At 43.3% G+C, this 14,450-nt stretch overlaps 1 pseudogene; it reads right to left on the bottom strand.

Moving 5' to 3' along the window:
• Positions 1-322: 322 nt before the first annotated feature.
• Positions 323-12,669, bottom strand: LOC138852744 (uncharacterized; annotated as a pseudogene).
• Between the last annotated feature and the right edge of the window lie 1,781 nt (positions 12,670-14,450).

Raw genomic sequence — 14,450 nt, 5'->3', positions numbered from 1 at the left:
CGCTCAGGTAGTGTTACAACCTCAGTGGTACGCTCAGGTAGTGTTACAACCTCAGTGGTACGCTCAGGTAGTGTTACAACCCCAGTGGTACACTCAGGTAGTGTTACAACCTCAGTGGTACACTCGGGTAGTGTTACAAGATTAATCATCTCTTCCGCACATTTCGTCATCACTACAAAATCGAGAAAAAATTACTGGCCTAGCTGATGATGTAATGTCTGTGCTGTCATCCTAGCTGATGATGTAATGTCTGTGCTGTCATCCTAGCTGATGATGTAATGTCTGTGCTGTCATCCTAGCTGATGATGTAATGTCTGTGCTCTCATCCTAGCTGATGATGTAATGTCTGTGCTGTCATTAACACGGAAAAGAACCTACATGAAGCCAAATTCTTTGTTAACTGTTCCGCTGGATTCCTCTCCAGCTTAAGTATCTTATCCTTAACGGTTTATCTACTCACAGACAAATCTTTAATGCGCTGAATAATCTTTTCCTTTTCTGGAAGATTGTCAAAAAGAATAGGAGCACATTCTAACTATTCAATATACTCTCCATCACTAAGTGGCTTTCCATGTTGATCAATAACTTTGGTGACCTCAAAGTTAGCAGCAACTAAGTTGGAACTAGGCCTACCCGAAATAAATTTTCACAAGGTATCAGACTGTTTTTCGTCTTGCTCAGTTCACGAGAAATCAATTCCCTTTGTTCTTGCTCAGTTTTCTTGCTTAAGTTTTTATGAACAGTCTCTAAATGTGTCTTCACAGAAGATGTTCTACAAACAACTGATTCAGAACAGAAAAAGCATAATACTTTATTATCTTTCTTAATCATGACAGTTTTTTTCAGTCCAGTATTCTTAAAATCTCTAATATCTTCTTCATTTGAATAACATTGTTTCTTGGCCGGTGGTCGTCATCCTGTACAATCTGTAAAGGGCAGGATGCAAATAGAATTTATAATAGTGATATACATATATTAACCGTATATATGAAAATAAGAGGGAAAACCGGTGTTGTGGTTAGTAGTACGAACTGCACGATGAACCTTAATTAAACTGAAATCAGACCATGTAAACTAGCACCTGATTAATGTTATCTGCACAGTTTCACGAAAAATGGTGGAATGATCTTTCGAATTGACGGACTATTTCCCCGCTTTTCTTGGAAAGGATACGTGATAAATGTCGCTTTTTTTTTGAGATGAGACCAGAGTCGTTGGCGTGCCGGGTTTGGCACGCGTGCCAAACCCGCGGCTGGAGGCTGCTGTACATGAGGCATGGAATAATATACCTCCCCAAACCCTGAAGAATTTGTGTGAGAGTCTTCGTACACGGCTGAGGGACGTGATTATACGTAAAAAAAGTCAGAAAGTGTGCATATATATTATAATCTTTGCATTTTGGTACGTGTGTGGGGGAGGGGCGGCATAATGCCTTGACTAGCACTGTACTTATACATTAGATGATTTTCATTAATGGAAGTTTATCTGAGACATTAACAAGGAGACGTGTCGGACAGCCTGTAAGATGCTCTCACAAAATTGTATTTGTCACTAAATCAGATCTCCCGAATTTGTATTTTTTTGGGTGAGTTATTGTTTAATGTTTGTGATGGTCAATGATTTTTCTGTCATTAAAACTTATCTCACTATGAAGGTCTTTTAAATACAAGAAGGTTACATAATTATGCTCTTGAATCTGTTGAAGATATTGTAACCACAGAGACTAACTTAGTTGGGAAGATGTCTTTAATACTAAAGTATCTATTAAACGAATAACGTATAATGACTTTCAGAATACCTCTGAAACTTCCGTAACTACTGAACTAAAGTGACTTCAGTCCCGCTGGAAGGAAACCTATAAAACTACCATAGATACTGAACCATAGTGACTTAAGTCTTGTTTGGAGGAAACATGAAGATTGTTGTAGCTACTGAAGCATTGTACAAAAGTTACGTCTGCATAACAGGTTGAAACATTTATCTGCATTTTTTCGCTGTAAACACACAAGAATTTCTAAAATAATTAGTCTGCTATCTCTACGCTAGTCTAACTTAGGCTGCACCCGGTGCTAGTCTAACTTAGGCTGCAGCCGGTGCTAGTCTAACTTAGGCTGCAGCCGGTGCTAGTCTAACTTAGGCTGCAGCCGGTGCTAGTCTAACTTAGGCTGCAGCCGGTGCTAGTCTAACTTAGGCTGCAGCCGGTGCTAGTCTAACTTAGGCTGCAGCCGGTGCTAGTGAAACAGATGAAAGCCGCACACAGTGTTCGAGTTGTAAAATATATTTATGACGAACACTATTTAACAATAGTTAAAATGCAAAAGAAATACTTTTTGCAAAGAACAAAACTTATGGTACTAGGAATTCAAATGTGTATTAGAGCAAGAAATCATTGCAAAAAAAGCAGTACTGGAGACAGTAACAATGAGACAATGAACCAGGTTGCTGGATTGGCTGTCGAAATTTTTCTGGTAGTCAGATTGAGACTATTATGATGGTCGAGATTATTTCCTGAGAGTTACTGATTTTTGGTGTGTATTATGGATAGGTTTATTTCGATTAATATTTTGAAATTGAGGAAAGTACATATAAAAAATAGGGATACTGGGAGATGTTAAAGAATGTGTTTGGAATGTTGAGTGATGCAAGAGACATGAATACCAGTGTGGGAGACACTGTTGAGTAGTGCACAGTGTGGGAGACACTGTTGTGTAGTGCACAGTGTGGGAGACACTGCTGAGTAGTGCAGTGTGGGAGACACTGTTGAGTAGTGCACAGTGTGGGAGACACTGTTGTGTAGTGCACAGTGTGGGAGACACTGTTGAGTAGTGCACAGTGTAGGAGACACTGCTGAGTAGTGCAGTGTGGGAGACACTGCTGAGTAGTGCAGTGTGGGAGACACTGTTGTGTAGTGCACAGTGTGGGAGACACTGTTGTGTAGTGCACAGTGTGGGAGACACTGTTGAGTAGTGCACAGTGTAGGAGACACTGCTGAGTAGTGCAGTGTGGGAGACACTGTTGTGTAGTGCACAGTGTGGGAGACACTGTTGTGTAGTGCACAGTGTGGGAGACACTGTTGAGTAGTGCACAGTGTAGGAGACACTGTTGAGTAGTGCAGTGTGGGAGACACTGTTGAGTAGTGCACAGTGTGGGAGACACTGTTGTGTAGTGCACAGTGTGGGAGACACTGTTGAGTAGTGCACAGTGTAGGAGACACTGCTGAGTAGTGCAGTGTGGGAGACACTGCTGAGTAGTGCAGTGTGGGAGACACTGTTGTGTAGTGCACAGTGTGGGAGACACTGTTGTGTAGTGCACAGTGTGGGAGACACTGTTGAGTAGTGCACAGTGTAGGAGACACTGCTGAGTAGTGCAGTGTGGGAGACACTGTTGTGTAGTGCACAGTGTGGGACACACTGTTGTGTAGTGCACAGTGTGGGAGACACTGTTGAGTAGTGCAGTGTGGGAGACACTGTTGAGTAGTGCAGTGTGGGAGACACTGCTGAGTAGTGCAGTGTGGGAGACACTGTTGTGTAGTGCACAGTGTGGGACACACTGTTGTGTAGTGCACAGTGTGGGACACACTGTTGTGTAGTGCACAGTGTGGGAGACACTGTTGTGTAGTGCACAGTGTGGGAGACACGGTTGAGTAGTGCAGTGTGGGAGACACTGCTGAGTAGTGCAGTGTGGGAGACACTGTTGTGTAGTGCACAGTGTGGGAGATACTGTTGAGTAGTGCACAGTGTGGGAGACACTGTTGAGTAGTGCAGTGTGGGAGACACTGTTTAGTATTGCAGTGTGGGAGACACTGTTGAGTAGTGCAGTGTGGGAGACATTGTTGAGTAGTGCACAGTGTGGGAGACACTGTTGTGTAGTGCACAGTGTGGGAGACACTGTTGAGTAGTGCAGTGTGGGAGACACTGTTGAGTAGTGCAGTGTGGGAGACACTGTTGAGTAGTGCACAGTGTGGGAGACACTGTTATGTAGTGCACAGTGTGGGAGACACTGTTGAGTAGTGTACAGTGTGGGAGACACTGTTGAGTAGTTCACAGTGTGGGAGACACTGTTGAGTAGTGCACAGTAAGAATGTTTGATGTGTTTGGTGTATATAGCAGAGCAGAACCTTTAGCTTACCTCAAGAATACAGCCAGCATGTCATCAAACGAGAGTAGTAGTGGGAGACACTGTTGAGTAGTGCACAGTGTGGGAGACACTGTTGTGTAGTGCACAGTGTGGGAGACACTGTTGAGTAGTGCAGTGTGTGAGACACTGTTGAGTAGTGCAGTGTGGGAGACACTGTTGAGTAGTGCACAGTGTGGGAGACACTGTTGTGTAGTGCACAGTGCGGGAAACACTGTTGAGTAGTGCGACTTTGTCAATGGTCCAAGTCGGACCGAAACGTCGTCGTATGCTTCTGTCTTTTATGTGCGGGTTATTTGTGTATCGTTCCAGTCACGGTATTGTGCCTTTTTGTTATTTATTTTTGAGACACAGTTGTGTAGTGCAGAGTGTGGGAGACACTGTTGAGTAGTGCACAGTGTGGGAGACACTGTTGTGTAGTGCACTGTGTGGGAGACACTGTTGTGTAGTGCACAGTGTGGGAGACACTGTTTAGTAGTGCACAGTGTGGGAGACACTGTTGTGTAGTGCACAGTGCGGGAAACACTGTTGAGTAGTGCGACTTTGTCAATGGTCCAAGTCGGACCGAAACGTCGTCGTATGCTTCTGTCTTTTATGTGCGGGTTATTTGTGTATCGTTCCAGTCACGGTATTGTGCCTTTTTGTTATTTATTTTTGAGACACAGTTGTGTAGTGCAGAGTGTGGGAGACACTGTTGTGTAGTGCACAGTGTGGGAGATACTGTTGAGTAGTTCACAGTAAGAATGTTTGATGTGTTTGGTGTATATAGCAGAGCAGAACCTTTAGCTTACCTCAAGAATACAGCCAGCATGTCATCAAACGAGAGTAGTAGTGGGAGACACTGTTGAGTAGTGCACAGTGTGGGAGACACTGTTGTGTAGTGAACAGTGTGGGAGACACTGTTGAGTAGTGCACAGTAAGAATGTTTGATGTGTTTGGTGTATATAGCAGAGCAGAACCTTTAGCTTACCTCAAGAATACAGGCAGCATGTCATCAAACGAGAGTAGTAGTGGGAGACACTGTTGAGTAGTGCACAGTGTGGGAGACACTGTTGTGTAGTGCACAGTGTGGGAGATACTGTTGAGTAGTTCACAGTAAGAATGTTTGATGTGTTTGGTGTATATAGCAGAGCAGAACCTTTAGCTTACCTCAAGAATACAGCCAGCATGTCATCAAACGAGAGTAGTAGTGGGAGACACTGTTGAGTAGTGCACAGTGTGGGAGACACTGTTGTGTAGTGCACAGTGTGGGAGACACTGTTGAGTAGTGCACAGTAAGAAAGTTTGATGTGTTTGGTGTATATAGCAGAGCAGAACCTTTAGCTTACCTCAAGAATACAGCCAGCATGTCATCAAACGAGAGTAGTAGTGCGAGACACTGTTGAGTAGTGCACAGTGTGGGAGACACTGTTGTGTAGTGCACAGTGTGGGAGACACTGTTGAGTAGTGCACAGTAAGAATGTTTGATGTGTTTGGTGTATATAGCAGAGCAGAACCTTTAGCTTACCTCAAGAATACAGGCAGCATGTCATCAAACGAGAGTAGTAGTGGGAGACACTGTTGAGTAGTGCACAGTGTGGGAGACACTGTTGTGTAGTGCACAGTGTGGGAGACACTGTTGAGTAGGGCACAGTAAGAATGTTTGATGTGTTTGGTGTATAAAGCAGAGCAGAACCTTTAGCTTACCTCTAGAATACAGCCAGCATGTCATCAAACGAGAGTAGTAGTGGGAGACACTGTTGAGTAGTGCACAGTGTGGGAGACACTGTTGTGTAGTGCACAGTGTGGGAGACACTGTTGAGTAGTGCACAGTAAGAATGTTTGATGTGTTTGGTGTATATAGCAGAGCAGAACCTTTAGCTTACCTCAAGAATACAGCCAGCATGTCATCAAACGAGAGTAGTAGTGGGGGACACTGTTGAGTAGTGCACAGTGTGGGAGACACTGTTGTGTAGTGCACAGTGTGGGAGATACTGTTGAGTAGGGCACAGTAAGAATGTTTGATGTGTTTGGTGTATATAGCAGAGCAGAACCTTTAGCTTACCTCAAGAATACAGCCAGCATGTCATCAAACGAGAGTAGTAAAGACATACACAAAATTTGTACAGCAACACGCAACTACTACCACTAGTACTACACCTCATTGTATGCCTATATATACCCTCTGTGTCCATGTGTTGTTGTAACAGCTTGATGAAGCTGCTAGAGAGCGAAACGTTGCCACAATAATATGTCACATTAGTTGTACTTGTGTCCTTTTACTTAACAAAACTTCTTCTGACACTATCGATCACTGCAGTTTACACCTAGGTGTACTCACCTAGGTGTACTCACCTAGGTGTACTCACGCAGTTGTACTCACCTAGTTGTGGTTCCGGGGATCGAGTCACAGCTCCTGGTCCCGCCTCTTCAACTGGCCGCTACTTCGTCACTCTTCCTGCCCCGTGAGCTTCGTCATACCTCTTCTTAAAGCTATGTATGGATCCTGCCTCCACTACATCACTACCCAAGCTATTCCACTTCCTGACAACTCTGTGACTGAAGAAATACTTCCTAACATCTCTGTGGTTCATCTGAGTCTTTAGCTTCCAACTGTAACCCCTTGTTGCTGTGTCCCATCTTTGGCACATCCTGTCTCTTTCCACCCTGTTCTCACCTAATTGTACTCACCTAATTGTACTCACCTAATTGTACTCACCTAATTATGGTTGCAGGGGTTGATACTCAGCTATTGGCCCCGTCTCTTCAATGAATGCTACTAGGTCCTCTCTCTCCCTGCTCCATGAGCTTTATCATACCTCATCTTAAAGCTATATGAGATTCCTGCCTTCACTACATCACTTGCTAGGCTATTCCACTTCCTGACTACTCTTTGACTGAAGAAATACTTCCTAACATCCCTTTGACTCATCTGGGTCTTCAACTTCCATTTGTGACCCCTTGTTTCTGTGTCCCCTCTCTGGAACATACTGTGTCTGTCCACCTTGTCTATTCCACGCAGTATTTTGTATGTTGTTATCATGTCTCCCCTAACCCTCCTGTCCTTCAGTGTTGTCAGGCCGATTTCCCTTAACGATTTTTCTTAGGACATTCCCCTTAGCTCTGGAACTAAACGTGCTTAATTAAGTGTGGGTTCCAAACAGGTGCTGCATATTCCAGTATGGGCCTGACGTACACCGTGTACAGTGTCTTGAACGACTATTCACAGGTTTGCTAGGCGCACAGTGTGGGAGACACTGTTGAGTAGTGCAGTGTGGGAGACACTGTTTAGTATTGCAGTGTGGGAGACACTGTTGAGTAGTGCAGTGTGGGAGACACTGTTGAGTAGTGCACTGTGTGGGAGACACTGTTGTGTAGTGCACAGTGTGGGAGACATTGTTGAGTAGTGCAGTGTGGGAGACACTGTTGAGTAGTGCAGTGTGGGAGACACTGTTGAGTAGTGCACAGTGTGGGAGACACTGTTATGTAGTGCACAGTGTGGGAGACACTGTTGAGTAGTGCACAGTGTGGGAGACACTGTTGTGTAGTGCACAGTGTGGGAGACACTGTTGTGTAGTGCACAGTGTGGGAGACACTGTTGTGTAGTGCACAGTGTGGGAGACACTGTTGAGTAGTGCACAGTGTGGGAGACACTGTTGTGTAGTGCACAGTGTGGGAGACACTGTTGTGTAGTGCACAGTGTGGGAGACACTGTTGAGTAGTGCACAGTGTGGGAGACACTGTTGTGTAGTGCACAGTGTGGGAGACACTGTTGTGTAGTGCACAGTGTGGGAGACACTGTTGTGTAGTGCACAGTGTGGGAGACACTGTTGTGTAGTGCACAGTGTGGGAGACACTGTTGAGTAGTGCACAGTGTGGGAGACACTGTTGTGTAGTGCACAGTGTGGGAGACACTGTTGTGTAGTGCACAGTGTGGGAGACACTGTTGTGTAGTGCACAGTGTGGGAGACACTGTTGAGTAGTTCACAGTGTGGGAGACACTGTTGAGTAGTTCACAGTGTGGGAGACACTGTTGAGTAGTTCACAGTGTGGGAGACACTGTTGAGTAGTTCACAGTGTGGGAGACACTGTTGAGTAGTTCACAGTGTGGGAGACACTGTTGTGTAGTTCACAGTGTGGGAGACACTGTTGTGTAGTTCACAGTGTGGGAGACACTGTTGTGTAGTTCACAGTGTGGGAGACACTGTTGAGTAGTTCACAGTGTGGGAGACACTGTTGTGTAGTTCACAGTGTGGGAGACACTGTTGAGTAGTGCACAGTGTGGGAGACACTGTTGAGTAGTGCACAGTAAGAATGTTTGATGTGTTTGGTGTATATAGCAGAGCAGAACCTTTAGCTTACATCAAGAATACAGCCAGCATGTCATCAAACGAGAGTAGTAGTGGGAGACACTGTTGAGTAGTGCACAGTGTGGGAGACACTGTTGTGTAGTGCACAGTGTGGGAGACACTGTTGAGTAGTGCAGTGTGTGAGACACTGTTGAGTAGTGCAGTGTGGGAGACACTGTTGAGTAGTGCACAGTAAGAATGTTTGATGTGTTTGGTGTATATAGCAGAGCAGAACCTTTAGCTTACCTCAAGAATACAGCCAGCATGTCATCAAACGAGAGTAGTAGTGGGAGACACTGTTGAGTAGTGCACAGTGTGGGAGACACTGTTGTGTAGTGCACAGTGTGGGAGACACTGTTGAGTAGTGCACAGTAAGAATGTTTGATGTGTTTGGTGTATATAGCAGAGCAGAACCTTTAGCTTACCTCAAGAATACAGCCAGCATGTCATCAAACGAGAGTAGTAGTGGGAGACACTGTTGAGTAGTGCACAGTGTGGGAGACACTGTTGTGTAGTGCACAGTGTGGGAGACACTGTTGAGTAGTGCACAGTAAGAATGTTTGATGTGTTTGGTGTATATAGCAGAGCAGAACCTTTAGCTTACCTCAAGAATACAGGCAGCATGTCATCAAACGAGAGTAGTAGTGGGAGACACTGTTGAGTAGTGCACAGTGTGGGAGACACTGTTGTGTAGTGCACAGTGTGGGAGACACTGTTGAGTAGTGCACAGTAAGAATGTTTGATGTGTTTGGTGTATATAGCAGAGCAGAACCTTTAGCTTACCTCAAGAATACAGGCAGCATGTCATCAAACGAGAGTAGTAAAGACATACACAAAATTGGTAGAGCAACACGCACCAACACTGACTTACAGTAAGTACACTAACATGAAAGACAAGTACAGTAACATGTAAGAATTGCATAGTAACACATTAAAAAGTATGACATATAAAACAACGTAATAACAACATAATAACACATAAAACACAAGTATAACATAAAACAGTATAACAAGAAAATACAGCAACACAAGAAAATCAAATCACAATAACAATGCTAAAATACACAAAACAAGTATAATACAGAAATACACAAGAACAGTACAGTGCAGTAACAGAGAAGAACAGTACAGTACAGTAATACATAAGAATAGTGCTGAAACACAGAAGAGCAATACAATAACTCAGAAGACAAGTACAGTAACACAGAACCAGTGTGGTGCACTATGTTGCACAGATATATGCCACACAGCTAGTAAGGAAAAAGACACAATCGTAGAAAGTAACTATTGAATGAAGAAGCTTGTTTCACAGGTGAGAGTTCCTCTCTGTTATTATGTGTTTTTTCACCACCACCACTACCACCACCACCACTACCACCACCACTACCACCACCACCACTACCACCACCTACTAGTGTTGTGATGTGTATGAAGTCTGTCTGATACACCAGAGTTAATGACACTGTATGTAACCTGTTCACAACCAGTTAAGAAAATTTTGATCTCTAAAATGGGGATTAAAGTAAATTCAACACATACACTGTGAGATACACCTCTCGGGTGTATATTATTATTATTATTATTAATATTATTATTAAGATTTCATAAAGCAGTGCCAGTCATTAAGAATGCTCTTCCCCGACCAATACTCTTTTGAATGAGCGTCTATATAGTAAAGATGATAGTCAAAATTAGCTGATAACAACTATATTGATACGTTAGCACACAGCTGCTATACAGTACAGCTCCTCATTAACTGATTTCACCAATTTCGGACAAAAAAAATAGCCGGATAAACGCTCTAATTATCGAACAAAAATTAATAAAAGTCTGTTATTTCGAAATTTGTTGGTAGTGAAAATGTCTGGTTATCTTATGTAGTATCGAGTCAAGTCAGGTAACATTGATTCTTGTTTGGTAGGTTCCATAGTGGCACCATCCAAGACCTGTCTTCTTCATTTTTCCCTGAGTCGTAGGTCATCTGCCTCACTTTATTATCTACTCACTCATACATACACTCATCATTCACTTCTCAATTGTCCCTGGACTTTGAGGATTTTGTGTGTTGTTATTATTAATATATTAGGTAAAACGTAATTAACAATGGCTTCTAAAACAAATGTTGGTGCAGAGAGAAAACGTGTGGTTGTCAGTCATCTATGTACATCTGTGTCATCCTCTGTCTTGGAGTAACACTTATTCTGTATTAATATTGGAAGAATTACCCACAATATGTTAAGTAAAAGGATACAAATGCAACTAATGTGACATTTTATTGTGGCAACGTTTCGCTCTCCAGGAGCTTTGTCAAGCCGTTACAAACAATACATGGACACAGAGGGACATAGCGTGAGGTGTAATACTAGTGGTAGTAGTAGTAGTATTAGTTATACAATATGGTAGAACAATCAACTTGCACATGAGTATAAGGTTATAAAAGTTATTACTTGGGTTGCATAAAAATAGGTTAGACAAATATTTCTGCTACTGAAGTAATAACTTTTATAATCTTTTACCCATGTGCAAGTTGATTGTTCTACCATATTGTATCACTACTACTACTACTACTAATATTATTACTACTACTACCACTAGTACTACACCTCATTCTATGCCTATATATACCCTCTGTGTCCATGTGTTGTAACAGCTTGATGAAGCTGCTAGAGAGCGAAACGTTGCCACAAAAATATGTCACATTAGTTGTACTTGTGTCCTTTTACTTAACAAAACTTATTCTGACACCATCGATCACTGCAGTTTACACCTAGGTGTACTCACCTAGTTGTGGTTGCGGGGGTCGAATCACAGCTCCTGGTCCCGCCTCTTCAACTGGCCGCTACTTGGTCACTCTTCGTGAGCTTCATCATACCTCTTCTTAAAGCTATGTATGGATCCTGCCTCCACTACATCACTACCCAAGCTATTCCACTTCCTGACAACTCTGTGACTGAAGAAATACTTCCTAACATCCCTGTGGTTCATCTGAGTCTTCAGCTTCCAACTGTAACCCCTTGTTGCTGTGTCCCATCTTTGGCACATCCTGTCTCTTTCCACCCTGTACTCACCTAATTGTACTCACCTAATTGTACTCACCTAATTGTACTCACCTAATTATGGTTGCAGGGGTCGATACTCAGCTCCTGGCCCCGTCTCTTCACTGAGTGCTACTAGGTCCTCTCTCTCCCTGCTCCATGAGCTTTATCATACCTCATCTTAAAGCTATATGAGATTCCTGCCTTCACTACATCACTTGCTAGGCTATTCCACTTCCTGACTACTCTTTGACTGAAGAAATACTTCCTAACATCCCTTTGACTCATCTGTTTCTTCAACTTCCAATTGTGACCCCTTGTTTCTGTATCCCCTCTCTGGAACATCCTGTCTCTGTTCACCTTGTCTATTCCACGCAGTACTTTGTATGTTGTTATCATGTCTCCCCTAACCCTCCTGTCCTTCATTGTTGTCAGGCCGATTTCCCTTAACGATTTTTCTTAGGACATTCCCCTTAGCTCTGGAACTAAACGTGCTTGATTAAGTGTGGGTTCCAAACAGGTGCTGCATATTCCAGTATGGGCCTGACGTACACGGTGTACAGTGTCTTGAACGACTATTCACAGGTTTGCTAGGCGCCCATGTGCTGCAGCAGTTATCTGGTTAATGTGTGCTTCTGGAGACATGCTCGGTGTTATCACCCCAAGTTCTTTCTCCTTGAGCGAGGTTTGCAGTCTTTGGCCACCTAGCCTATACTCCGTCTGCGGCCTTCGTTGCCCTTCCCCGATCTTCATGACTGTGCAGTTGGCAGGGTTAAATTCGAGAAGCCAGTTGCTGGACCCGGTGTCCTGCCTGTCCAGGTCTCTTTGAAGTCCTGCTTGATTATCATTTGATTTAATTCCCCTCATTAACTTCACATTATCGGCGAACAGGGACACTTCTGAGTCTAACCATTCCATCATGTCATTCACATAGACCAGAAATAGTACTGGTCCGAGGACCGACTCCTATGGGACTCCGCTCGTGATACATCATCTCGTACCATGACTCGTTGTTGTCTCCCTGTCAGGTATTCTCTAATCCACTGCAGTGCCCTTCCTGTTATACGCGCCTGATCCTCTAGCTTCTGCACTAATCTCCTGTAAGGAACTGTGTTGAAGACCTTACCAAAAGTTATCTGATATATCTGTGGCCCCTCTATGAACATGTACATCCTGAAGTCTACTCAACAGTCTTTTATCCACCAATACATAATCCAACAAACTACTGTCATTTCGCCCTACATCATATCTTGTATACTTATTTTTCCTCTTTTTCCTAAAATATGTATTACCTATAACTAAACCCCTTTCTATACAAAGTTCAATCAAAGGGCTCCCATTATCATTTACACCTGGCACCCCAAACTTACCTACCACACCCTCTCTAAAAGTTTCTCTTACTTTAGCATTCAGGTCCCCTACCACAATTACGCTCTCACTTGGTTCAAAGGCTCCAATACATTCACTTAACATCTTCCAAAATCTCTCTCTCTCCTCTACATTCCTCTCTTCTCCAGGTGCATACACACTTATTATGACCCACTTTTCGCATCCAACCTTTACTTTAATCCACATAATTCTTGAATTTACACATTCATATTCTCTTTTCTCCTTCCATAACTGATCCTTCAACATTACTGCTACCCCTTCCTTTGCTCTAACTCTCTCAGATACTCCAGATTTAATCCCATTTATTTCTCCCTACCGAAACTCCCCTACCCCCTTCAGCTTTGTTTCGCTTAGGGCCAGGACATCCAACTTCTTTTCATTCATAACATCAGCAATCATCTGTTTCTTGTCATCCGCACTACATCCACGCACATTCAAGCATCCCAGTTTTATAAAGTTTTTCTTCTTCTCTTTTTTAGTAAATATTTACAGGAGAAGGGGGTACTAGCCCATTGCTCCCGGCATTTTAGTCGCCTCATACGACACGCATGGCTTACGGAGGAAAGATTCTTTTCCACTTCTACATGGACAATAGAAGAAATAAAGAAGAACAAGAGCTATTTAGAAAAAGGAGAAAAAACCTAGATGTATATATATATATATATATATATATATATATATATATATATATATATATATATATATATATATATATATATATATGTGCGTGTCTGTGAAGTGTGACCAAAGTGAAAGTAGGAGTAGCAAGATATCCCTGTTATCTAGCGTGTTTATGAGACAGAAAAAGACACCAGCAATCCTAACATCATGGAAATCAGTTACAGGTTTCTGTTTCACAGTCATCTGGCAGGACGGTAGTACTTCCCTGGGTGGTTGCTGTCTACCAACCTATTATGCTTTAATATACTGACAAACCATGTCGAGCCCAAAACATGGAGTGTCGTGTGTGAGAGAACATCCATGTGTTATCAGAAAATTGGTAAAAATCTGCTTCCTTGTTTCAAAATATAAAATAATCACATGTCAGTTTACAAGAAATCGAAATTGTCATTATTATTATTTGCTACCACTTCAGCCTCAGAGTTATTTCTGAGTTACCAGACCTTGCCACGTGGAGGCCAGTGGTTCGTCTTTAAGGTCCACCCATCCATTTACTGTGTTTTTGAAGCTTTCCCCAGGTCCATGTGTCCAGGAGTCCATCTGTGCCCCCTCAGATATTCTCCTTTCCTCACTTCCCCAAGGTCTACCTCAATAACCAGTATCCTCGTCTTTCCCAGGTCCATGTGTCCAGGAGTCCATCTGTCCGCCTTCGGATATTCTCCCTTTCCCACTCTCCCAAGGTATCCTCGCCTTTCCCAGGTTCATGTGTCCAGGAGTCCATCTGTGTCCCCTCAGATGTTCTCCTTTCCTCACTTCCCCAAGGTTTGCCCCAACAACCAGTATCCTCGTCTTTCCCAGGTCCATGTGTCCAGGAGTCTATCTGTCCGCCTTCAGATATTCTCCCTTTCCCTCTTCCCCAGGGTATCCTCGTCTTTCCCAGGTC

Source organism: Cherax quadricarinatus, chromosome 15 (assembly GCF_038502225.1).
Source record: "Cherax quadricarinatus isolate ZL_2023a chromosome 15, ASM3850222v1, whole genome shotgun sequence".
Taxonomy (NCBI): Eukaryota; Metazoa; Arthropoda; class Malacostraca; order Decapoda; family Parastacidae; genus Cherax; species Cherax quadricarinatus.
Note: the sequence above shows the minus strand (reverse complement) of the source record. Positions and strands in the feature narration are given on the sequence as shown.